We start from the raw sequence: 27,680 nt of genomic DNA on the forward strand, positions 1-27,680 counted from the left end.
CCCCACTCCACCCCCACCCGAGCTGAGTCATCAGCTCAGTTCTGTAGACTGGTTTTCAAGTTCTGTTGCCTTTGGACATTTATAATTCCCTTATGGGATTTTTTTTCCTTACTGCATTACATATGAGCAAGATCACTGTCCACCATTAATCATCAGGGAGATGCAGATGAAAACAACACTGAGATATCATCTCACACCACAGAGACTGTCCCACATCCAAAAGAATAAAAACAACCACTGTTGGCACTGATGTGGCGAGAAAGAGACCCTCCTTCACTGCTGGTGGGAATGCTGACTGGTTCAGCCCTTTTGGAAAACAGTATAGACGATTCTCAAAAAATTAGAAATTGAGCTGCCATTTGACCCAACAATACCACTCCTGGGAATATATCCCAGAGAAGCAAAAAACATACAGTTGAAACAACATCTGCACTTCTATGTTCATTGCTGCACTGTGCACAATAACCAAAATCTGGAAAAAAACACAAGTGCCCGAGAACGGATGGCTGGTTAAAGAAACTTTGGTACATCTACACAATGGAGTACTATGCAGCTGTTAGAAGAGATGAAGTCATGAAATTTACATACAAGTGGTACTCCATGGAAAGTATCATGCTAAGTGAAATGAGGTAGCAGCAATTTGCATCATGTAACTTGCGGCATTTTTTTTATTAGCGAGGAGTCATATCTATCCATTGTGTACATCTACCAAAGTTTCATTGTTCAGTCATCTGCTCTTGGTCACTTGGGATGTTTTGGCTCTTCTGAACAGCACTGCACTGAATGTAGAAGTATAAATCTCTATTGGAACTTATTTTTTTCTAGCCTTTGGGGTAGATGCCAAGAACTAGAATCATTAGGTCAAGAGAAAGCTCATTTCTTATGACAGTATGGAGAAATCTCTTTTGTTTTGCCCCATCCCAGACAGCACTGGTTCATGATCTTCTGGATGTATGCCAGTCTCGCTGGCATGAGGTGAGTACTCGTTGATGTTTTGAGATGTGTTTCCCCATTTAGTGAGGGCAAACAGGTTTTCTTCTACCACAGGTCTTTCTGTATGTTTTCTTTGTGAAATGGTCTACTCAGGCCCTTCTCCCTGTTATTCGATGGAGATGTCTTTTCATGTTGTTAAACTTCGTGGCCTTTCTATGAAATCCTGCTTATCTGTCTTTTGTAAGTTGTGTGGTGAACGAATATTTTCTCCCCATCGATAGAGTATCTTAGACTGCACTCCTCCTTTCCTTGACTGTGCTGTTGTTTCTTCATTTAATGGATCTCCTCTTTTTTTCCTTTGGGATCACTCCTGGCCATGCTCAGGGGGTATTCCTGGCTCTGCACTTAGGAATTACTACTCCTGGTGGTAGGATGCTGGGAATGAAACCCAGGATGACTGCATGCAGGGCAAATGTCTTGCTCGCTGAACTATCACAACAGCCTCTCCACTGGCTTCTTTCTTCTGTTTCTTGGGCTAATGACTCGGAGTCCTAGTGAAAGCCTCAAGAGTCGGGGGAGTTCTGCCTATGTTTGCCCCGATATGCTTCATGGATCTGAGTCAAATATTGCGGCCTTGACACCATTTGTATTCTCTTCTTTGTGTGCCGTGAACTAGGGTTCCACATTTCTATTCTTGCATGGGACCGATTGGTTTTCCCAGCATCAGCTTGGAGGAACTTGCTCCCTGTGATTTATTTCGTGTCTTTGTCAGAAACTATCTGTCTCTATACTTGTCTCTGGCCTCTCAATTCTATCCCATGGTCTGAGAGTCTGCTGCCTTTAGTCCAGTGCCACAGGTTGGGTTAGTCTGCATTTCTCTAGTTTCAAGTTGGGGGTCTTCTTTTATTCCCAGGGTTCCTTTGGCTACAAGGGGAGTTTTATACCTCCATCTCCATTTGAGCACTATCTGGTCCATATCTCACTGCCATTGAGTCTGTATGACAGGATGATCCCTGAACAGGGAATATATTTCCGTTTCCTTATTTCTTCTATTTCTTTTCATGGTGATTTAGAATAGATATGTATACCTCTATGTCTTTCACCTCCAGTTTTCACTTTCCTTTCAGACAACACTCACTCTGTGCTCAGGGCTTTCTTCTGGCTCTAGGCTAAGGGAAGACTCCTGGAAAGGTTTAAGGGACCATGTGTTGGGCCATGGACTGAACCTGGGCTGGCCATGTGCAAGGCAAGCCTCTTATCAGGCACTGTCTTCCGGACCCTCAAAACTTATTTGTGAAGTTGGTCAGCAGCTACTTGATTCCTTCAGACACGAATGTGAATGCAGTTGTTTTGATTTCCCTTTCATCGACTTTACAGTCTGCCTATGGAGATGACACTGATTTTAGTTGCTGGAGTTTCTAGTCTGCCACCTTTCTGTGCATAGGTTTCTTGTTTCCAAGCGTTTGGTTTTGTTCTGGGTGGGGACTTAGGGTTTTCTAAGAAAAATACATCATCTGTTCAAAGTGATAGCTTGAGTTCTTCTTCTTCGCCAATTGGTATCTTCTCATTGATTTTCGTTATTTGATTTGATTTCCAAACTGTGCTCAGGACTTCTGAGGGTCCCATTGCTGATTCTCAGCCAACTGGGCCGTGAGATCAGTGCAAGGTCCCAGGTTTCCACTACGATCCGGACCTTGGCAGTGCTGGGGAAAACTCTGAGCACCTCCAGGGCCGCAGCTGGTGGTGCTCAGGTACACTCAGGACAACACTCAGCAGGGCAATGCTTAGGGCACTCTACGGGGCTGGGAATCCAACATGCCGGGCATGTGCCGCCAAGAGGCGCGCCTGCTGGCCCCATCCAACTTGAATCCCTCCAATATCTCTTTCCTGTCAGATCGGTCGCAGGGACTTCCTATGTGAAGTCAAAGTGGTGTGAATGGGTGTCCTTGTCTTGTGCCTATCCAGAAGAAAGTCAGTTTTTCACCCTTTAGTAAACTGTTCGATGGGGGTTGCCATAAATGTCCTTCACGATAATTGAGAAAAAGGGCTTCGAAGCCTCCCAATGGCCTTGAGAGATGGGATTCCTTTCCATCATAAATGCGGCTGGCTCTTGTTGAAAACTCTCCCGGCATCTATTCAGAGGATCATACGATGTTTCTCTTTCCTGATATAAATAGGAAGTATCGCACTGAGCAGTGCAGATTGAACAATCTACAGATCTCTGCAGTACATCCGACTCGATCACAGCCCATGATCCTTCACTGTGGTGTTGGATTTGATTTGCTGGGACTATGTTAAGAATCAATACCTTTCTGTTCATCCTAGAAATAGCTACGCACGTTTCTGTTTTATTCATAACATCGTTGACTCATTCTGTTACCAGGGTAATATTTGGTCCCAGAGAGATTGTTCTGGAGCACTCCTATTTCTTTGACTCTCTGAGAACAGGAAGGAGGTCTTTGAGGATTTGGAAGAAACCATTTGTGAATGCACCTGGGTCTGCCCTTTGATTTTGAAGAGACTTTCCATTTCCGCATCAGGAATTGGTCTACCCAGGCGTTCTGCTTCATCCTGAAGCAATCTTGGAAGTAATAAAATCCCCAGGTTTATCCATTCCTTCTAGGTTCTTCAATTTCATGTCCTAGAGATTTTTCCTAGTAAAATGGGAGAAACTTGAATTTCTGTGACATCGGTTTGAACTTCTTCCCTTTCCTTTCTGTTCCAATTGATTTCGTTTTTCCTTTCTCCCTTGGTGATTCTAGCTAGAGGTTGGCCAAATGTTTATTAGGTCAGACAAACTGCTCCTCTTCTGGATTTCTTAGCCCCATCCCCCTTTCTCTTTGTAATTGCTATTTCGGTTGATGTGTTTGCCTCACCTAGCAGTGCTTAGGGTTGGGACTCAGGGTCCCATATGGGGTGCCCTGGAATCAAACCAGGGTGGCTGCATTCAATGCCACGACCTACTCATCTGCTTTGGCTTAGCCCCGTTCAATTGATTTCTTTGATTGTTATTTTTTAAATTTGTTTCTGTGTCGTTTGTTTCTGCTCTAAGGCTTCTGATATACTCCTATTTACTTTGTCCTTCCTCTGTTGCATCTTTTCAAGTAATTTTCGGGGGCAGTTATTTCCTTTGGCCTTTTCTTTTTTCCTTATGAAATTGGAAGTTGCCACTTAGACCTTTTGGTGTGTCCCATCTATTCTGGTAACTCATGTCATTGTTCTCATGCAATTTTTTGTTAATGAGCAGAGGAGGGGTTTCCAAGTAGTGTCCAGGAGGGTCCAGGGTTTTTGCCATGCATTTCGCTAATGGAAATGGTGGTTCAGTGTGGCAGCCTATGTTGCAGTGGTGTGAGGGGCCTGCAGTGGCCATGGTTGCCCAGGCCACCAGGGACTGCTTGGGATGCATTCAGCCATGCTCTAGGCTCTCTAGGGTACCAGGAATCAAACTGGAGTGAGCCACATGCAAGGGTGTGCACCTTAAACCCTGTTGTATTTCTTCAACCAACCAAAGGAATTTTTGCTCTTCCATTCATCGACTTTATAGTTTTTTCATACTTTCACTTCTGCTTTTTCTTGCTTTGCTGTAGCTTTGTTCTATCATTAGGTAACGGTCTACCTAATTATACACAGTACTGCTAGATTCATAATGATATACACATCATGATCATGTTCCATCACTCAGCTCAATTGATTCAACAGCCTCCTCAAAGTAGCCTTATGATCTGAGAGTAGTATCATGATCTGAGATGATGTAGAGCTGATGGGTGCTGGAGAAGTCTTCCAGACTATTGTCTTCACCCGTTCATCAGGAGAGTCTCCTGCATGAATGAGGTTTGAGTAGCAAGTTGTAAGTTGACCAGAGACTGTTTCTGCAGCTGCATTGATCTTGTGTCCAGTTGTTTGCAGTGCAAATCAGCACCACCCGCCCGCATCTACACTTCCCAGAGCGTCATCAAATCTTTGGGTGAGTCTCCTAACTTGTGTATGTCCTGACTAGGGCCTGGAACCCACTCTTTCCTAAGATGCTTGGTGCCTCTTGAAGTGAAAACGGTAGTGAGAGACCACAATCTTGACTGTGGCTTGGCTGATCAGAATCCGGCTGCAAGGAAGACTTGCAAAGCTCCCAGCAGAATTCCTTATATCTTCCGAAGAATGGCTTTTTCTCATCCAAGGGGCACCAGTGTTCTCTGGAGTTGGTTGTGGAGTTTTCGTCTTCCAGTCTTTTTTGTAAATATGCATTTCTGTGGGATCTCTGTCCCGTTGTCCCATTGGGGGCTGTATCTTGATCATTGGCAGTGCATCATGGGTCACTGAGGTGGGGTGGAGGCACCAACAGGGAGTGTTTCATGACTTGTGCTTCAAATAGCACCCGGTGATCTGTTCTCCCTGATGACTTGGTCGTCGCCAAGTACAAAACTGGGGTTAGGAGAAGAGGAAGACCTGGAGCCAGGCCCACCTGTGATCTCTCTGGATGCCAGTAGTACAGTTCTCAGAAACCTCAGCTGATACTTAGCAGAGGCAAGTTCAAGGTGGCCTTTTCATGCTCTGAGTTTAGCTGAGTACGTCTGACTCTTATTCTTTTCTTTCTGCAGGGTTTGATCCCATGGATCAATTCCAAGAAGCATTATGAGCGGGAAAGGGCCCTGTGGATCGCTTGTCAGATTTTTCATTATGTGGCACAGAACGAAAGTTTCCAAGTGAGTGTCAGTCCTATTGGGCCCAGGACCCCTGTGGTCATTGTCATCCCTCCCTTTATCTCATGTCTCCCATCTTTCCTTGCTCTGTCACTCACCTCCTTCCTCTGTCCTCCTGAACCTATGCTCATCTTCCCTTTGTTCACCTCATCTCCTCTCTGCTCTGCCTTCTGCTATCCTGCTTGGCCTCTTTCTCATAGATGGATTCGATTGCATTCCACTTGTTTCCATTGTATCCCATGGGTCTTAACTGGTGTTTACTGAGCATTCACTTTGCTCCTCATAGTGGTCCCTAGGTGACCAAGATGAACCCATCTTCAAGGATCCTGCAGACTTCAGAGGAGACAGTCTTCCATAGCATAAACTTCAGTAGAAACTGATGATGACAACTCAAACAAAGGAGGCCGAAATGAAAAATGGTTCTGAGGGGGGAGGTACTGGGTCATGCCTGACCTAGAGGAGGGTTTGAGCTAGCCCGAAAGAATCGGTGGCTGTCAAGAAGCTAAAAGGAGACTAATTTTAGGAAAAGCCAAAGCTATGACTCTGTCTATCCCCGGAAAGCCGATGTCTCTATCACGTGCATCCCTTCTGCCAGGTGGTTGTCTTGTGATCACTCAGTTTAAGAGAGTGGCTGGGACACCTTGTGACTCTCACCACTGCCCTACAGACTGAAATCAAGTTCACCAAACTGGAACTCCTGGTAAAGCTGCTGGTCCTGCACTGCTACGATGAAGTGGACAACGTCAGCCTCTTTTCTTCGTTGGCTCTCTACCACCTGCACTGCATTCTTCAGCAGCAAAAGGGTATGGAGCCCTTCTCTTCCCACTCCCCTCGGGTTCCCTCTCACAGTGGCCCCATATCGTGTCCATGCCCCCTACACACACACACACACACACACACACACACACACACACACACACTTGAACACGCATGCATGTACACAGAGTTTCCCAGGAGGTGAGTGGTGCTTCCCAAATATCTGGAAACAGCTTCTTGGGAAAGGAACGGTCCCAGAGACAGTTGTCTAGAGTTTGTTTTTCCCCCTCTGCTGAGCCCCGTCTCTTCCTTGATGCGGTCTCTGTCCATATCAGGCAGTATCCATGTGCTTCTGACACCAGCTCTTGCCTCTCTTGCTCTTAACATCCAGTGACACTTTTCAGTGCCAGGAGACATACCTCTCCCCAAGCTGACAAATCATGAAGTGACTTGGGAGAGGCCAGGATCCGTGGCAGTTTCTGGGAACAGGAGACTAAGCAACCGTCTGAAGGGTGGGGCCGGGGTCTTTGTTTCAGAGATGAGAAGAAAGAAAATGGTGTCAGGGAAGGAAGGTCGGAGGGCTGTGACCTGTAGCGCCGCCTCATTCTATAAGAAGTCATCATCTACTCTTGGCAGAAACAGCGCAGCGAACATTGCCTAGGTGAGGGGGACTGAACGGGAAGCAGAGCGGGGAGCCGAGGCCTGTGTGACAGCCAGTCCTAGACTCACCTGATAATTGATTGTAGGATTCTGTTTAGGGATCAATCTTCCTTCTCATTGCATTCCTCAGACTGAACGAGTGGAGGACATTGTCCTGGCCTGAGCTGCCACAAGCTTCCCCTTGAGTTTCATGATCCTTCTCCTCACTCATTCCCCACTTGCCCCAAAACTACGACTTCACTTGAATGATGATTTGGGAAGAGAGCACACTCCCAAGTCAGACCTCAAGCAGATGTCACTGGGGACCTTGACTCCAGCGCTAGCTCCACAATGCCCGTGACTTCTGCAGCCTGTGTGTGACCTCTGCACCCACATTTTCTCTGGGGTCAATGTTTTCTCCTTGCCACTTCTGTGGTTCTGTCCCCAGGGTGAGGGTTCTCTAGGGACCTCGTATGGGCCTAAGACAAATGTCCATCTTGCTCCCAAGCCATCTCCTTCCAGAAAGTCTGGAAGGAGAGCTAGGAACCAGTGCCCAGACTAGCTCAGGTAGGGGGATCCAGAAGCACCAGCCTGATTCTGGCCTGTTTCAGGCCTTTCCTGCTTTCTTCAGTCAGACCCAGCTCACCAACCTGGTGCTGGAGGCTCTGAGGTCCGTGACGGATATCAAGGCCACGGTGTGTCTTTCTGCAGCCCAGCTGATAACCAGCATCCTGAATGAGAGGGGCGGAGATGTGTTTCAGGTAGTGAACGTCCCTGTCCAGAACTGGGCCTGCAAGCCTGGGTCCTGCTGTGCTCTTTTGGCTCTGTCATGAACCAGTTCACGGAACGTGGCAGTATCTGGCCCTTGCTGGGCTTCAATTCATTCACTGTGCAGTGGAGGCCTGGGAGAGGCTTTCTCTGCAGTCGCACTGAGCTCACACATTTGTAATCCTGACTCATCATTCCAGTCGTCGCATGATGTTGTTGAGGGTGACACTGTTCTTCCTGCATTAACATATGCCTCAGAGACCTGGGCCCTACGCAAATAGGATGAGAACGCTATTCAGGTCTCCCAAAGAAAAATAGAAAGAGCTATGCTTGGAATATCACGTTTCACTCAAATGAGAGAAAGAATCCGGAGTTCCGACATCCGTCGACAATCAAGAATCAGGGACGCTGTCTCATTTGCCAAGGTGTCAAAAATCAGATGGGCTGGTCACGTAATGAGATTTAAAGACGACCGCTGGACTAGAGCTGTTACTGACTGGATTCCACGGGATGTCAAAAGACCGCATGGCCACCCACCTACCAGATGGTCAGACTTCTTCATCAAGATCATGAACAATCGGTTTGAAGCTCTTCATGTTCCCAGAGCGAACAAATGCCATTGGGCTACACTAGCACGCGACAGGGACAAATGGAGACGTTACTGGCACCCACTCAAGCAAATCAACGACTAACGGGAAGTTAAGTGATTAAGTGATTAGAAAGACGTCCTAAGAAAAGAGGTTATTTTTGTTACATGTAGATGACCAGTTTTCCCAAATCCACTTCATGAAGAGGCTTTCCTTGCTCCATTTCCTATGTTTCACTCCTTAATTGAAGATTATTAGATCATATACCTGAAGGTCTGTCTCAGGATATTCGAGCTATTGATCTAAGTGTTTGTGCATATGCCAACATCATGCTACTTTACCTACTTGTGCTTTGCATTACATTTTTAAGTTGGGGAAAGTGATGCCTCCCTTTCCTCTCCACCCAAGTAATACTTCAATTACTTGTTGTGGAGAGGTGAGGAATATTTTTCTATATGAACTTCAGGAGTGTTTATCGCTTTCTTTTAAAAATGACATAGGCATCTTTACAGGGACTGTTCCTTATCTGTAACACTTTGGGGATTATTGCCATCTTGATGATATTAATCATCCCAATCTATGTGCAATGGATATGTTTCCATTTCCTCATGTCCTCTTTTATTTCTCAAAGTAACTTTTATAATTATCTTTGTATAGGTCTTTTAACTATTTGGTTAGGCTGATTCAGAGATACTCGTTTTTCTGAGCCATAACTCCCAATTCGTTTTTGAAATTTTTTTCTCTATTTCTTTACTTGCATATAAGAAATTCATAGACCTTTGCATATTGATTTTGCAATCTGCCACTCTACTATATAAATCTATTGTTTCTAAGAACATTGTTTTAGAGTGTTTAGGTTTTTCTAGGTACAGTATCATGTTTTCTGCAAATAGTGAGAGTTTGAATTCTGTTCCTATCTAGATGTGCTCGGTATCTGTTTGTTGCCTACTTGCTATGGAAAATGCTTCTAGTATTATATCAAATAAGAGTGAAGAGAGTGGCCAATGTTCTTTTGTGACTGTACTAAGAGGAAACACTTTTAGATTTTCCATTGAGAAGAAATCTTGCCGTGGGCTTTTAATAGATGGCTTGAAAATACTGAAGAAAATATTTTTTTAAGTCTCATTTGGTTGTGTTTTTTTTTAATGAATGAGTGCTGGATCTTATCAAATACCTTGTCTTCTATTAATCTGATTATGTTTTTCTTTTTTTCTTTTATTGATATGGTGTATGATGTTGATTGATTTGTATATTTTAAACCAATATATAGACTGGAGTGATAGCTTAGTTGGTGTAGAGTGGTCCCTGGCACCATCAGCAATCGCTGGCAATGCTTGGTTGTGGCCCACCTCAAAATAAGTACAAACTACAAATCAAAAATGAACAAAAAAATCTCATTGATCCTGGAGAGGATGCGTCTGTGGTGAGATGAGTCCAGTGGCCCCCCATGATCTGTCTTGCTGGTTAGGGTTGCAGCCTTGCCTTAACCCATACATCACTGGCTCCACACTGTGCTAAAACCAAAACCAGAACTGTGTGTATTTTATTTTGCTGGAAAGAACTTCTTTAACTTTCTGCAAACGGTCATCTGTCCATTTTAGGTATATGCTTATTGAGTTAAAAAAAATCAAATTAATGTTTCCGCAGCCTTCAATTTTGGGCATCCACCATGTAGAACCATTAGGTTGTTCCGTGGAACATTCATCCACGTTTTTTGGAATTGCATTCCTTGTGGTGGAAATGTTGGAAACAACCTTCAAGCTTCAGTTTTTTTTTTTCACATGGAGACTCCTAATGAATGGAGCAATAATTAGAATCCTCCTTTGCATTGTACCGGGAAGCAGCCAGCACAAGTGGAATGTCTCTGAATCTGCGCTCTGTGACAATGTTTTTATTTGGTAGTCCTGATTTCCGCCCCATGGGGATGCCAAGACAGGCTGGGTGTCTTTTGAGGGCGATCAAAATGGAGAGAGTGACCTCACTCTGAAGAAGCCCTCCTCTGGGAATGGGTCCTCACAGTGTGTTCTCCACAAATTTTGGACACAAACCCCTCCAAGGCAGCAGCCTGAGGACTGTAGGAGAGGAGAAGCATTTATAGTGAGTCCCAAATACCGAGAGTCCCATAATGATGGTCACCATGGACGGAACCTATCCAAGAGAAGGAATGTGGGGGAGCCTTCCCCCCCATGTCCTCCACACCGGGATGTTCCCTTAGAAACCCACAGTGGACAGAATCCCCAGTATTGTCACCATGGAGGACAAATTTTTAGTCAGGTGTCATTGCAGTGTGATAGCCCAAAGATCCAAACCGGAGAAAAACCTTATATGTGTATGAACTGTGGGAAGACTTTCATTTCCCCATTTAAACATATTATACATTGGAGAGTTCAGACTGCAGAGCAACCTCAAGTGTGTGAGTAATGTTGAGAGACCAGTATCCTGTCCTGACAACTTAGTGTCCTTGGGAAAATTCATATAGGATTCAAAACTTACTCATGTCAGGACTGTGGGAAGGTTTTTGCTCAGCACTCAAGCCTTTCTGGGCACAAGGAAAATCACACTGGAGAGAAACGGTATATCTGTAAGACATGTGGAAAGGCCTTCGCTCATCTCTCAGTCCTGAAAACCATATGAATACTCATACTGGAGAGAAGGCTTGCGTATGTCAGGAGTGTGGGAAGAACTTAAGTAGATCCTTAGTACTTACTGTACATAGGAGAATTCACACTTGAGAGAAATGATCTGGTGTGGCTTGGTGCTCATTAGCTCCTGTGCGCCTCCATTCTTAGAGTTGGTATATACTGGGATTTATTTATTGAAGTATGTTTTATGTAATTTATTTCACACGTGGCAGCTCTTAGGAGTTTGTCCTGGCGTTGTTCTGGATGCCAGAAATGGAACTCAGGGAAAGCATGTTCAATACAAGCATTAAGCCACAATACTAACCTCTGGCCCCAACCTCTTGGTTGAAAACGTGCTTCTTTAGCTGCATACTGGTGTTTCCTTGTAGGTGAGCATTCTCTACTCACGTGTTTTCAAGGGGTACAGTGGTCACTGTACAGTGCTCTCTGATGTTCTTAGCAGCCTTTGGTCCTGTCCAGTGTCTCTCCAGCTCTCTAGGTTGTTGCTAGGTCAGTTTCTCTGCATCTTCAGGGCTGGCTTCAGAGTCACTGCTTTCATCCTCACCTTGAGTGACGACTTCCCAGAGAAACTCATTTTCCTCTTTTACCTTGAATCAACCTACTTCTGTTTTTATGATGAAAGTGTGTGTGAGAACATTGGTTCCATGTTTGACGAGTACAGGATCAAGGGACTCTGCTTTAACTCGCTGCCCTGAATTCTGTGACCGGCCCCACCAGCTCTTGCCTCTCTTCTCCTTTATCCTCCCTGCATTGATTCACGTGGCTGATATAATGGTCTGTCTACACTTGGAACGTTGCACTTTAAAGCTCCGTGGTGACGGATGATGTCACAGATGGGAATCTTCCATGTGCACGTTTACTTCCTAATGATGTCAAGAGAATCAGGCCTCTTATGGGCACACATTTAAAGGACAAAGTGATACTTCACTGTCCAATGGGACACTGAACACCAATTAGTGGCAGGACGTGAGGACCTCTCACCTACAGTCCCTGCACTGTGACCAATGGGTCGTGCCAGCTTTTGAGGTGCTTTTGTGATTGTTTTTCACTCACTCCACACATATCTCGTCGGTTCCTGGGTTTTGTCTTGCTTCGGAGACTTTAGGAGGAGGCGGGGCTTTGGTGGTTGCAGTGGGGGGAATTTTACGCAGCACAGGGATCTAGAATGTGAGTTTGTGATCCTTGGGGGTATTTTAGCCTCTAGCTCTGTGATGGGGCAGCGTTGCCTGGTTGCGGACCTGAGAATGGGGTCTGCCGGTCTTGAGTGGGGATGACAGACTGAGGGCAGAGGTCTTGACCATCCCAACCCTCTCATCCAGGGCTTGTGACAGACCCTATTCTGAAACTTTTGGTGTAGATATGCGTATGTAAAACTGCCAGAGCACTTTGAAGGGCAGCTCCTCCGCCCCCAATGGGGAGAGACCCTGTTGAAGCCCATCGTTTTCATTGGCAGCCGCCAGGAGGAATCCTGGGGGCCTGGTCCTAGCTTGTGGAGTGGTGTTGTAAATGAACATTTACTTTTCTGACTATTTTGGTTGGTGTTTTTTGGGGGGTGAGCACACCTGTAGTTCCCCAAAGTTTCCTCCAGGCTCTACCCTCAGAAATTGTTTCCATCAGTGATCATGGCTTTATATGGGATGCTGAGGGTTGATCATTTTCACAAAGGGAAGAACGTATTCCCTTAATTGTTTCTACAGCCTCACCTTGGTGTCTTTTTCTGCTAAAGAATTTCAGCACCCACAAGTTAAGTTGATAAGCATTTCTCAATTCTTCATCAGTTCTCTGACCCTGACCCGGCGACCCTGGCTATTGGGGTGACTACTGCACGTAAAGGTTTTTTTTTAAATAAGGGGTTATTTTTATTTTTTTCTATTTTATAAGGTAGTTTGAGGTCTTCCTTGATCGCATCTCTGCACTGCTTTGCAAGCTCGGACGTTAGCTTGCGGTTGCCTGAGGCATGCGCCAAAACACGCTGGCGAATTAGCTCAAGAGTTTTCAAAGATAGGCGACGTTTTGTGGCTATCTCTCTCTTGGCGTTCCTCGCACATTCATGGAGGTGTTGAACCAGTCGATCGTATTCCTCGTCAATGTTGTCAACAATGGCATCTTCCCATGTTGCCGCAATAGTACCAAAGAGTTCCCAGTTGGTGGTCGTTCTGGGAGTTCTCTTTTTGAACTTTGCAGCCCTTTCTCCCCGCTCTGTGAAGTAGAATTTTGCACGAAGGAGACGGTGGTCCGATCCCGTTCGAAATTTTGGGACAACAGCGACATCAGTCAGGCAAAACCGTCGATTGAATATGATGTGGTCTATTTCGTTGTGGAATCGTCCACCGGGAGACTCCCATGTCCATCGTTTAGATTCTGCCTTCTGGAACTGTGAGTTACCATGAATGGTCTTGGTCGACATGATGAACTCAGACAGTCTCTCACCCTGTTCGTTCCATTCTAGGCCATGGGTTCCAATGTGAAGTTCTTCAGCTGATCTTCTCGGTCCTATCTTGGCATTAAAATCACCCACAATGATCTTGTAGAAGGTGTGGTCTTCTTTATAGAACTTCTCTAGCTCCATGTAGAACTTCTCGATTTCTCTTTCATCATAATGAGATGTTGGTGCGTAGACAACGAAGATAGAAACTGCAGGCAGTGAGCCACATCTATTCAAATGTAAACGTCCGATTCGGGTTGTTAGGCATTCGAATGAATCAATGCTCTTGGCCAAGTTTGTGTTGACAAGGACACCGACGCCTCCAACACCTCTTTTATCGCATGTTCCGAGGAACAATTCTTCTCCAGTGTCGAAAACGGCATGGTGAGATTCGTGTCTTCTTGTCTCGGTCAGACCAATGATGTCGTACTTGATCATTCGCGCTTGTACCATCAGGTCCTCGATGGATGCATCTGATGCTAGCGTACGTGCATTGAAAGTACAGACGATCATTTTTGTCTTCCTTCGTTGTGGCAGCCTAGGTTGGCCTTGAGATTTTGTCGGCCTCTCCTTTCTCATCCTTCTCAGTGCTGCCATGTCGGTGAAGCCTTCAGGGTCAGGTGAATGAGACCAGTTGTAGTTACTGGTTTTGGCATATCGAATACACAGCGGATAGCTTGCCAGGCTCTTCCGTGCGGGCAGAATACTCTCGGTAGCTTGCCAGTCTTTCCGAGAGGTATAGAGGCTTTTGGGGTGACCTCTAATCACCCTTGTAGGTGTTACCATATTTGAACCCTATCAAATATGGTATGACAATTCCAGAAGACGGGTATTTAGTGTCTTATGATGTGTCGCGCGGCCGCTTGCGGCCGCACGGGTCCGGAAAGCGTCCTGGAGTGTGGCGACGGCTGGGTAGTGGAAGTAGTGTCGAGAGTGGAAGTCTGCCAGTGGGGTATTTATCTGGGTAGGGTGGGTCTCCTGTGCACAATTCGATCCCTGGGTGGTTGATGGAAGCAGACAGGGCAGGGTAGGGTGGGGCTCCTGATTAGAATCCCTTTGTCACCTGTGGTGGTGGGAGCAAGCAGAGAAGCTCTGTCCCTGGGTCCGACGAGCCTGGAGTCCAAGGTCTCAGAGAGTTCCGCTTACCTTGTTCTGTGGGTCTTCAGTTGTGCGTGGGTCTCGGCCGGAGCTGCCGCGGGGGTCCGGAAAGCGTCCTGGAGTGTGGCGACGGCTGGGTAGTGGAAGTAGTGTCGAGAGTGGAAGTCTGCCAGTGGGGTATTTATCTGGGTAGGGTGGGTCTCCTGTGCACAATTCGATCCCTTGTTCTGTGGGTCTTCAGTTGTGCGTGGGTCTCGGCCGGAGCTGCCGCGCGGGTCCGGAAAGCGTCCTGGAGTGTGGCGACGGCTGGGTAGTGGAAGTAGTGTCCTCAAAGAGAGAAGAGCAGAAGTACTGGTAGATGCGGCAGAAGCCGGGAAAAGTATTCGTAACGCCCGCCTGTCCTTCGCCAACTATAAGACCAAGATGACTGCCCTCCGACGTCCTGATGGATCCATCACATCCTCCAGAACGGCAATGGAGAAGATTATCCATGACTTCTACTCAAATCTCTTCGATAGCCATGTCCACTTGTCGACATACCAAATTCCACAGGATGGACATGTCGTTCCCAACGTTCTCCCTTCCGAAATCCGACACGCCATTTCGTCAGTAAAGAAGCAAACAGCACCCGGCCCAGACAAGGTCAGACCTGAACACCTGAAGAACCTGACGTCAGTACTCATCAATACACTGGCTCGGCTCTTCACTCGCTACCTGTCTGAATGCAAGGTTCCATCTCAATGGAAAACCAGCAGGACCGTACTACTGTTCAAGAAGGGAGATATCCATGACATTGGCAACTATCGCCCGATCTGCCTATTGTCTGTCATCTACAAGTTGTTCACTCGAGTCATCCTGAATAGGATTGGCAGAACACTAGATGAAGGACAACCATGTGAGCAAGCAGGGTTCCGCAAAGGATTCAGCACCATCGACCATATCCACACGATAACCAAACTCATTGAGGTTTCTCGGGAGTTCAAGATGCCGCTCTGCTTAACGTTCATTGATTTAAAGAAGGCCTTTGATTCTGTTGAGACGGAAGCGGTCATTGAAGCCCTAGCCAATCAGGGCATTCAAGCCCAATACATCAGGATCCTCCGTGAGCTGTATTGCGGATTCACTACCAGGATCTCACCATTCTACAAAGAAGTGATCGTTGATGTCAAGAGAGGGGTTCAGCAGGGTGATACCATTTCACCAAAACTCTTCAGTGCCACCCTCGAGAACATCATGCGACGACTGGAATGGGAAGGAATGGGAGTGAAGATAGATGGTTGGCAACTACACCACCTCCGCTTTGCTGATGACATCGTTTTAATAACACCAAACATCAGCCAAGCGGCACAAATGCTGGCCGACTTTGACAGTGAGTGTGGAAAGGTAGGACTACAGCTGAATCTTACGAAGACAATGTTTATGAGAAACAGCCTTGTTCCTGACGCCCCATTCGCTCTCAATGGAACGACCATCTCCGAATGCAACAGCTATGTGTACCTAGGTCGAGAGGTCAACATGACAAATGACCTGGCACCCGAGCTGCGCAGGAGGAAGAGAGCGGCTTGGAACGCCTTCAAGAACGTCGAAGAAATAGCTAAGAGGACGAAGAACCTCCGGCTCCGGGCACATCTCTTTGATTCCACTGTTCTTCCTGCATTAACATATGCCTCAGAGACCTGGGCCCTACGCAAACAAGATGAGAACGCCATTCAGGTCTCCCAAAGAAGAATAGAAAGAGCTATGCTTGGAATATCACGTTTCACTCAAATGAGAGAACGAATCCGGATTTCTGACATCCGTCGACGATCAAGGATCAGGGACGCTGTCTCATTTGCCAAGGTGTCGAAAATCAGATGGGCTTGTCACGTAATGAGATTTAAAGACGACCGTTGGACTAGAGCTGTTACTGATTGGATTCCACGGGATGTCAAGAGACCGCGTGGCCGCCCACCTACTAGATGGTCAGACTTCTTTGTCAAGGTCATGAACGATCGGTTTGAGGCCCTCCATGTTCCCGGAGCGAAGAGATGCCATTGGGCTACACTAGCACGCGACAGGGACAAATGGAGACGTTACTGGCGCCCGCTCGAGCAAATCGACGACTAACGGGAAGTTAAGTGATTAAGTGATAAGTGATAAGGTAGTTTACTACATTTGATTACATTTCATATTCAAACACCAATCTTAGCTAGTTGGGTTTTTTGAAGAGGTGGAGATATTTGTTTAGGGATCATTCCTGCTGCATTAAAAATTAATTTATTTAGAAAGAGCCGGAGTGGTAGTACAGTGGGGAGGGCTTACACAAGGCCAAATCAGTTTTAATTCCTGACATTCAAACTCTCAGAAAGATACACACACTCTTGTGAGCAGAATGAGGCTAAAGGTTTGAATGAGGCAGGGCATCCTGCGGACATGGTCCTTTCCCATGACTGGTTTGTAAATGAATATTTACTTTTCAGACAATTTTTTTTTTGGGGGGGCATACCTATATGTACTAAGAGGTTGCTCCAGGCTCTAGTTTATACCCTCAGAAATAATTTCCATCATTCCATCAAAATAATTTTCATCCATCACATGAAGCCATTTGATCGTGGTTTCATACGGGATACCGATGATTGATCTTTATTAGTAAGGGAAGCACTGTAAAAGTAAAGTAAAGTAAAGGCCCTCCCGTTGATCATCGATTTGCTAAAGCGGGTCCAGTAACGTCTCCCTTGGAGACTTTTGTTGTTACTGTGTCTGGCATATCGAATACGTCACGGGGAGCTTGCCAGGCTCTGCCGTGCGGGCGAGATACTCTCGGTAGCTTGCCGGGCTCTCCGAGAGGGGCGGAGGAATCAAACTCGGGTCGGCCATGTTGGGTGCGGGCAAGACAAACGCTCTACCGCTGTGCTATCACTCCGTATAATCATTTATTTTTCTTTTTGGGTCACACGCAGTGATACTCAGGGTTTGCTCCTTGTCCTGCACCCAGGAATTACTCCTTGCAGTGACCAGAGCACAATATGGCATGCTGGGAATCGAACGCGTATTGGCCACGTGCAAGGCAAACACCATACCTGCTGTGGTATTTCTCCAGCCCCAGGCACCATATACTCGTAACTATCTAACTGGCCCCACATTGGTATCTTTTTTGCTGATAAAAAATTTCTGGTTCTTCAAGTCAAGTTGAAAAGTATCCCTCCATTCTTCATCAACTCCCTGACTCTGACTAGGCGAGCCCCAGATGTAGAGTGGATGTTGCTTGTAAATAGAGTTCTTTTTAAAGCAAGATATTTGGGGGTTTTTTGGGGGGTGAGGAGATATTTATTCAGGGATCAATCCTGATGTGTTGGAAGGAAATTTATTTAGAAAGGACTGGGGTGGTATTGCTGTGGAAAGGGCACATCCCATGCACAGGTTCAATTCCCAGACATTCCAGCAGTCCCCCAAGCCACACTAGGGATGATCCCTCAGTGTGGAACTTGAAATAAGCCCTGAGCACTGCCTGTTGTGGCTCCTAATTGAAACATCACACACCCACAATAATTGTGTGAGCAAAAAGATCCTTAAAGTTCGTCCATCTGAGGCCTTGTGAGTGCTCTATGGTAGAACCACTTTGGGAGCTGTGGTCGCTGTGGGCAGACTTTAAGCTCAGGGGGCGCTTAATAAAATGAGTTCCCGGTCTAGGAGTCAGTCCCTGGCTAGGCCCATAAGGACCTTCCTGTTTGGCCCAGGGTGTAATCCCGCTTCGGGTCTCAGGGCTGCAGTTTCCTGCCCTGTAGACAGAGGCAGCAGTTGTCCTGAGAGACAGCCCAAATTCCAGACTTCTATGCATTCCTGGGAGAGGAAGGAGCATCTGGTAGTGTCTCCTGGTGGAGAGGGCGGTGACTTGGTGCCCAAGGGAGCCTGCCACCAGGACATTTCCAGGTCCAAGACAGGAACATTCGAGGTCAGGGCTAGAGGTCTGTCCTTTCTCGGCTCATAGCTCTGACTTCTCCAGGTCTTTGTTTGGAGTCTAATGCTGAGCCGTAAAATAATGGGCAGGATCAGGTGGTCCTGAGTCTTGGTCCTGGAGATTGTTGGCAAAAAAGTCTTTGTGAATTTTAGTCCTTTAATGAAACTTTGGAGGTTCTAATAGGGGAGCTCTGCTACTTGTATACCCTCGACCAAAAACCAGTCTATCTCTATTCCAGAAAGGCCGTCCTCTTTGAATGCACAGCTTTGGGAGGGAAGTACATGGAGAAGTGAGGGAGGAAGGGGACACCCGCCTGGCTAGCTGGATCAACCGTATCAACCCTGGCGATCAATGGGGTGACAGATATTGCAGCCAAAGGATAGCACAGCGGTAGGAGTTTGCCTTGGGCACAGCCAGCCCGGTGGAGCTGGGTTCGATTCCTCCGCCCCTCTCGGAGAGCCTGGCAAGCTACCGAGAGTATGTCGCCCGCATGGCAAAGCCTGGCAAGCTGCCCATGATGTATTCAATATGCGAAATATAGTAACAACAAGTCTCACGGTGGAGCCTTTACTGGGCCTGCTCTACCAAATTGATGAATAACAGGAGGACCCTGAGCCGGACTGTGAATAAAAAGTTTAATAATGGCTTTCTGCAGCATATGCCATCTGTTTAGTCCCTCACTCTCCATCTATCCTGGATCTGGCTGCCCACAGATGTCCTGGTCACTAGATTGAAGGAAAGAAATAAACAAACAAAAAAATGCGTTCCTTACCAGAAAGTACCTGGTCAGGAAAACTCGGCGCCTGGCCCTTTAAGACTGTGACTGGCCATGCCTGTGAGGTCATGGAACCCCTCCAGTGGCTCCACTTTCCAGGTGGAACTTCCGCTCAGGCGCCATTGTTGGCAAAGTTGAGGGGCAGGAAAGGAGCCAGTGTTGGGGTACCCGGGGGAACAGGAGCGTCCCGTCGGGCCGACTGAGTGGTCACTCTGGGCGTCGTGAGTCCCCGTGGTCTCCGCCTTGTGAGCCCCAAGGCCTCTCCGTGTTGGTCAGGGGCGACAGCCCCTCCCTGGGATGCCCTGGGCCCCTGCCAGAGGTTTGTCTGCTACATCAGTTGGTTTTTAGGAAATGAGGGAGGTTTCCCGAAGAAAACTGATTTAGGAAGATGCCTGGGGGGCGCTAGTCTCACAGGGGGTCACTGGCCTTACGCCTGCAGGTGCGGGTTTGATCCCCTCATACCTTCCACAGTTACGCCCGTGGGAGGCTTTTTTTTTCTTTCTTGTTTTCAAAACAATTTTTCTTCAGGGCTAACTCCTGGCTCTGCACTCAGGGATCTCTCCTGGAGGTGCTCGGAGAACCTAGGTGTGCTGGCTCCGATCCTGGTCAGCAGCATACAAGGAAAATATCTCCTCCATGTACTGGCCTCCTGCCCTGTGGGGGGCGATTCCTCACTCGCTTGGGCTTCGATAGTGTTTGGTGGAGCTTTTGACTTTCACATCCCCCCAACTCCAGTCGGTTCTGGGGTTCTCACAGGAAGCTGTAAGAGAATGCAGAGCCTGGTGACAGAGGAGGTGGTGCATAAGGGATGTTTGGGGCCACAGGGTTCCTGCAATCAAGTGTGCAATGCTAGCAGGAAGTCACCTCTGCACTTTCAGTGCATGTCCTGAGCCCTCTCACAAAGGATAAATGATCACCATGGCTCCCTTGCCTTTACCGATTTGTTTTAATTAACTTTTAGTAGGTTTTTTGGGGGGCAGACCTGACTATACTTGGGTTACTCCAAGTGGAGCTCAAGGAACCATATGGGATCCCAGTAGTGAAATATCGTTTTTCTCCAGTAAGACGAGCCCATTTGCATCTGTACTATGTCTGCAGCCTCTTTGCACAGAAAATTTTTGATTTGTTATTTCTGAATTGTAGATTTTGGTTCACAGCATTCAAAGCTCAGGACTTAGTCTAGGATCTGAGCTCAACACCGTGCCTCGCAGTGCTCAGGGGGACCCTATCTGCTGTGGAGAATTGAATCTGGCTTAGCTGCTGGAAAGAAAAGCACCCTATCGACTGTACTATCTCTGCTAATCTCATGTAATTATTTTCCACAGAAAAAGATTTTTTGGTTCACCTGTCAAGTTCTCAGCCTAGCTCTACCCACTGACCATCTCTCCCAGACCATGTGCGTGCCCTGCTGTTGGAATGAACTTCATTCGGAAAGGGGGTTTCCAGGGACCAGCTACACTAGGTTATACATGTCTCACTCTAGAGGCTGGTGCAGTTCTACAGCAGGAGGAAGTCTGCCTTTTATTTTATGGTTTCTCTTTTTGCTACAAACTTGGAGATGGTCAGGGACTCTGCCCCTCTGTCTACGTGTCGCTGAGAGTCCATGTCCCCCACCTTAAAGCACGCGCTCAGCCCTTTGAGCTCCTCTCCTGGGGGTCTATTCACTATTAGGGGAGCAGGCGAGGTGGGATTTGGGGCCACACCTGCCAGTGCTTGAGGACTGCATCCTGCTCTCTGCTCATTGTACCAGTGGACAGTGGGTACCAGAGGAGAACCCCCAGGCTTGCAGTTGGCTGGCATCTGCTCCAGCTTGGTGTACTCTCTCCTGCACCTTTCTTGATATATTCTTTGTAAGTTCTTATCTGTGAACATTCTGGAAAACTTTCACACGAAAGGAGGATTTGCAGGCTCTGAGAAAAATGACAGACTTTCACCATTAGGATTTCTTTGGGGCTAAGTGTAGTTTTTCCTCCTCTTTCGTACACAAAATAACATGCCCAAAGGAGTAAAATGGTACAGTCTGTGAAGGCCTGGCCTGTTATCTTTCAGTCCTGGAGTTGTAGCCCCAAACCAAAGTCAAACTAAAGATGATTCTTGAGAATATACTGCTGCATTTCACACATCTGCCTTTGGCAGATAACTCCCTCTTTGCCTTTATGTGGTTGTGTGTTTGGCGGTGGGGGTGGGGGGCTTGGGAACTTGTGCCGGACCCAGCAGTGCTCAGGAGTCACTCCTTGTGGATTCAAGATGTGACGTTGACTCTGCTGCATACATGGCACGTTCCCTGAACACTGGTTTCTCTTTCCAGTCCCTGCAACCTTTGAATTTGTAGTCAGGTCTGCATCCTGGGATTGGCCAGGCACCAGCAGCCCTGCCATGAATTCTACCAGCTTGCCCTCAACCGTGGCCCTGTGATCCCTGGTGGACTTGGGGGAACCTATTGGATATGGGGATGAAACCAGACTCAGCCACATGCATGACAAGTGCCCTCCCGATGTGCTGCCATTCTGGCTCCCAGAACTAATTTCCATCTCTCACACTAGACTCCTGTAAGCTATTATAGTATATTTTCAGTTACAGTGGAATCAACGGGCCTGAGAGATAGAAGAGCAACTCACCTATTTGCCTTGCCTTCACTGTGGGTAGCCCGAATGCCAACCTACTTCTGCATCCCCTGAAGAGGAAGAAGTATCTGTCAGTGTCTCCTCTGGGAGGGCCTTGAGCTCGGGCCAAAGGATGAGACCAGTGAGGACATTTCTGGTGCCAGAGAAGGAAGTTCTGGTTAGAGACCTGTGCTGGTTCTCTATGATGCTCGCAGCTTTGATTTGTCCTCCAGGTCTTTGGAAAGAGCTTCCTGCTGATCCTAGGGAAATAGAAGTTGGAGACAATGATAAAGTGCCATCTGGCAGACCATGCCCAGGTAGGAGGAGAGTAACAAGATGACAGAATGCAGTGACAGGAGCACACAGGTGTCCAGGGCCGTCTATCTCTGAGTTGATTCTGGAAGGAGTCCTGGGATGTGGCTACTGGTCGGAGTGCCCCATGCCCTGCTGTCTGACTACATTTTTCTTCCTGTTTTGTTTTTTGTTGTTGAATTTGGGTTTTGGGGCCATACCCGAGTAGAGTGATGCTTAAGGAATACTCGCAGATCAGTGCTCAAGGATCCGACATGCCAAGTCTTAGGAACCCTTTGATATGCCGGTATAAGTGTCCTATTTGTTCAGGTTTGTTTTGTTTGATGAGGTGAGGTGAGGTGATGGGAGGGTCACACCCAATGATTTTCAGGTCAGTTCTCGTTCTATATTCAATATTGCACCTGGCAATGCTTGATTGACCAGATGGTATGGTGGGGATCGCCCACCTACTCATGTTCCCAGACCCACTTTCCTTTACTCCATCCTGCTGCTATGTTTCTTTTCATATTTTTTGTCCTACAGGGGAGGTGCTCATAACTTCCTCTTGGCTCTGTGCTCCATATTCACTCTCATCGGCTGTGTTGGTCTCCGGGATATGCTGGTACCATATGTGCCCTGGCAGCTACAGTGACTCGGGCCCCAGGACATGTGTTTCCCCTATATTGTCCTGTTGCTTAGAAGAGCTTCACCTGCTCAGTCACACAGTCCCAGGGAACGGGAGCATAGGATCTCTGGGGCCAGCAGAGGTTTCCCCGATTGAGACACCTGCTTTGAGAGGGATTGAGGGTGGTCCTGAACCCTTCGTTCAGAATCATATGGCACACATGTATGGCTCCAGAACCATATGGATGCCAAAGATGAAATCCATATTTGTGTATCAGGAATGTGCCTGCCCCACTGTACTGTCACTCTGGTCACAGGTTCATTTCTTTTCCTATTTTGGCCATACCTGGCTATACTGAGTGGTTGTTCTGGCTCTGTACTTCAGAATTACTTCTGGCAATGGTTAGGGGACCATATACAATACCTGGGATTGAACTCGGGTCATTCTCGTGCAAGGCAAACATGCTCCCTACTATATTATTGCTCTGGGTCTAAGAAGTAAGTTGCTTTGGGCCTCACCTCGCCAGACGTTGCACTATTTCACTGTGTGGGTTTTCTTCTGAAGATTCTTGGGAGTCTTCAGCATGACTCAATATATCTCTGAAACCTGAGTATTGTATCTCTGCTAGGCACCAATGTGGGCATATGGAAATGGAGATTTTGTTCACTCCTTTTCTGTACTTTCCTGAGTGTTTTTAGGGACATGTGGGTGTTGACCTGTATCATTTTCCTTGTCAGTAATCTGGGCATTCTGCGTTGAAGCCTTTTTTAGTTGCTCAAACCTTTTGAATCATCGGGAAACTCTTCCAGGAAAAAAAGCCTTCTATATGTGAGAACACTCTATCTTTATGCCTTACTGTGCATATGAAAACTCGTTCTGGAGAGAAGCCTTAAATATATCAGGAGTGTAGGAATGACTTTACTAGATCCTCTAGACTTACTGTACAGAGGAGAATTCACGCGGGAGAGAGAGCATATATATGCAAGGAATGTGAGACCTTCATTCTCACCTCCAGGCTTCATCAGAATAGAATACTTCATAATGAAGAGAAATCTTTTATATATTGTGAATGTGGGAGGGTACTGGAGAGAAACCTTATGATTGTACGGAATGTGAGAATGTCTTCTTTCAATCTGGGTACCTTAATAAATAGTGGAGAGAAAGTTCATCAGTGTCTTTTTTCAGTCTCTATAGGTTCCTAAGCACCAGAAAATTCATTGTGGAGAGAATCCTCATGCACGTCAGAGATGTGGGAAGACCTTTAGTCTTAATCAACGTATGAATATTCATAATACAGAGAAGCCACTGCAATGTCACACATGTGGGAAGGCCTTCACTCTGTACTCTGGCTTTGCATCTCAGAATTCACACTGGAGAGAAACTATATATATATCTATATCATGAACGTAGAAAGGCTGTTTTTCAATGATCCTGCCTTACTAGTCATGGAAATGCATTTGCTCGAGCAGGCCCAGTAACATCTCCATTGGAGACTTTGTTGTTACTGTGTCTGGCATATCCAATACTCTTGGTAGCTTGCCGGGCTCTCCGAGAGGGGCGGAGGAATCGAACTCGGGTTGGCCATGTTGGCTGCGTGCAAGGCAAACGCCCTACCCGCTATGCTATAGCACAGTCGTAGGGTGTTTGCCTTGCATGCAGCCAACATGGCCGACCCGAGTTCGATTCCTCCACCCCTTTCAGAGAGCCCGGCAAGCTACCGAGAGTATCTCGCTCGCACGGCAGAGCCTGGCAAGCTCCCCGTGACGAATTTGATATGCCAGACACAGTAACAACAAAGTCTCCAATGGAAATGCATACCAGTGTGAAATCTTATGAATGTTAAAAATGTGGGGAGGCCTTGGTGTTCCACTCAGGTCCTAGGAGACAACGTTAAATTCATACTGGGTGACTGATATCCTAATAGCAAACCCCCAGTAAGAACCAGCCCCTTTAGTATTACATGGTTTGTTTTTTATAAGGAGTGGGGTGTCCCAATATAGAGGTAAGAAGGAAATAATCCTGGTAATGTGAGACACCCTTCCCACGATGTCAGCACACAAGTGAAATGTAATTCCTTGTTATCGCCCAGGTGCATCTATGGCAATGTCCCAGCATTTGCACTTATGAGTCGGTTAACTTATAAATAGTGGGACTTGGTGATAGAAGCCTGGAAAAATTAGAACTAAATAAACAGGTACCAAATCCTTCACTTCAGACTGTCAAGGCCCACCACTGTTTCATTCTTTGCTCCCACTCTGGTTTGGTTCACAGGCCCTACTTTGGTTTGCAGGAGTTAATGACAGATATTAACCATGATGCTGCTGCAAATCCTTGAAGTTAGAAAAACACACAAACCTCCATTCTTCAAGCCCCCTTGTACTAAGTCTGTGGAGACACACTGAGCTGTGCTCAGGGCCTTCTCATGCCTCTGAGGTCAGCAGACTCAGGGAACAATGACTTTCTCACCCCATTTTCAGGAATACAAGAACCAGGAAGGCCCCACTGTGATGTCACTTCCCTCCCCACAAGCAGCCTTGAAAGGCCAGACTCCAAATGAGGACAGAACCATTACGCCCACCAAGGTGAATCTGTGGCTCAAGGGGGATGGGCTCGCATAAAGGGGTGGAAAGGGAGATGCTGGAGTCGCGGGTCACACAGTAGAGGGTTACAAGGCAGTAAGGATAAGTCCCCTGGTCTTGTGGTGACTCAGGGAAACTTATGGTATCTTTGGGTTGGTGTCCATGTCAGCTGTGTGCAGGAAGCACCTTACCTCCTGCAGCATCTCTGCACTCTCTATATTCAGGTTTACATTAGATTTGTAGAATCATTAAGGAAAAAAATTCAGAAAGTATCAAGTTAGCAAAATGAACTTGGCAAGTTTCTTTAATAGGGTGGATAGAGACACTTTGCATGGCCTTTACTGTGTATAGACTTTTGCCGGTTCTTTGAGATAATTCATGGGCCCCATGAATCAAATATGTTACAAATGTTGGGAACATGAGAGATTCTACAACTCCCGCCCCCATCTCGGTAGGCAATTCACTAAACAATGATTACTAGTAATAAAGGGCAGTTACCTTCCTGGGTTCTACTGCCTTCAATTCATTAGTACTTGGGAGAGAAAAAGAAAGGTAAAACTTTTACTTGGAATCAGTAAAATTCCAACAATCTAATATTCACCAGAATGTTAAACACTATTAACAAAATGCCAAGGAAGGACACAACATGAACAGTCTAGTTTACTGCCTGGTGTTTCATGTATGCCGTCATTCTGGGATGGTCCACATGCTGCATTTAATTTAATTAATTATATGCTTTTGTTTGTGGCACACCTTGCAGTTCTTAAGGGCCACTCCTGGTGGTGCATGGACCCCATATAGGATGCCAGGGATGGAACTGAGGTCGAACAAGTTCACGGCAGGTGCCAATGCACTATCCTGTCTCTCAGTGTTTAAATTTTTGTTCTGAAACTGCCTCTTGGGTTTTCCTTGCAGGTGAGAGTCCAGTACTCATGTGTTATCAATGGGTAGAGCCTTTACTGAAAGTGCTCTCTGTTGTTACCAGCCTTTGCTCCTGTTCCAGCGTCTCTTCGACTCTCTGGACCGCTGCTAGACCAGTTCCTCTCTGCATCTCCAGGTCTGGCTTGGGAGTCACTGATTTCACCACATCTTGATTGATGACTTCCCAGAGAAACTAATTGTCCCATGCCCCACCCACTATCTATCTCCATCTTTTACTTTGAATGAACCCCCTTTTCATTTTTTCTGATGGACTGTGTGTGAGAGCATTGGTTCATTGTCCACCACAAGACCAGGGGACTTATCCTTACTGCCTTGTAACCCTCTACTGTGTGACCCGCGACTCCAGCATCTCCCTTTCCACCCCTTTATGCGAGCCCATCCCCCTTGAGCCACAGATTCACCTTGGTGGGCGTAATGGTTCTGTCCTCATTTGGAGTCTGGCCTTTCAAGGCTGCTTGTGGGGAGGGAAGTGACATCACAGTGGGGCCTTCCTGGTTCTTGTATTCCTGAAAATGGGGTGAGAAAGTCATTGTTCCTGCGGGAAAGGACAAAGTAGAGCCCCTGTGAAGAAGCGGGACTCTGAAGGTCAATTCTGTGGCAGGATGGGGGTGGCCTCCTGTGAATGTCTTGTACCTCCTCATCTTCACACTGAGCTGTAGGTCCCCACGACCTTGGGGTGGCACTTTCGCGCTTGTGTTTCACTTGTTCCTCAATATCCAGGTGGTTCCTGAAGTGTGGGAGAGCTTCGGGGGGTATTGTGGGGGTTGTTCCGGAGTGCAGGGCTCGAGGGTGTGAGTGCATGATCCTGGGAGCTCCTGCGGCCACAATGCCTCCAGCTCTTCAATGGGGCAGTGGCAGGTGTGTGCAGGGCGGAGCATGGGGATTGCGGGCCTTCAGGGTGAGGGACCTGCGGAGGGCCGGGGCTTGGCCATCCAGACCCCCCCGGTGACCCAGCAGTTTCACTGCTGTTGAATCTCTATATTCACTTTTAGGGGTAAATTCGCAGCCCCCCATCCCACCAATGGAAAGAGACCCTGTTCCCATCGACTTTTTCATTGGCTGCCCTGGTGGGACGTGGCCATTCGAAGATGTGGATCTCCAGGTACCTGGAGTATGTCAATTTTAGTTTCCTTTTGCAGATATTTTTGGTGTGGAGAATGGAGGCACTACATCCCTAGAGATACCCCGGGGGTTTAATCTGGCTCTGGACTTAGGTATTATTCCTGGAGTGCTCTGGGGGCGACTGGGATGTGGAGAAGTGATTGGTGTCAGCAAGACAAGCATCATACCAGCTATACTGTCTGTCTGAACAACAATTTCTGTTTACATATCAAGTTGCAGAGCCCTGTCTAGACCCTTGTCTATCAAGGTAAGCACACTGAGAAG

The sequence above is a fragment of the Sorex fumeus genome, unplaced genomic scaffold (genome assembly GCF_029834395.1).
Source record: "Sorex fumeus unplaced genomic scaffold, SorFum_2.1 ptg000043l, whole genome shotgun sequence".
In the NCBI taxonomy this organism is placed as follows: Eukaryota; Metazoa; Chordata; class Mammalia; order Eulipotyphla; family Soricidae; genus Sorex; species Sorex fumeus.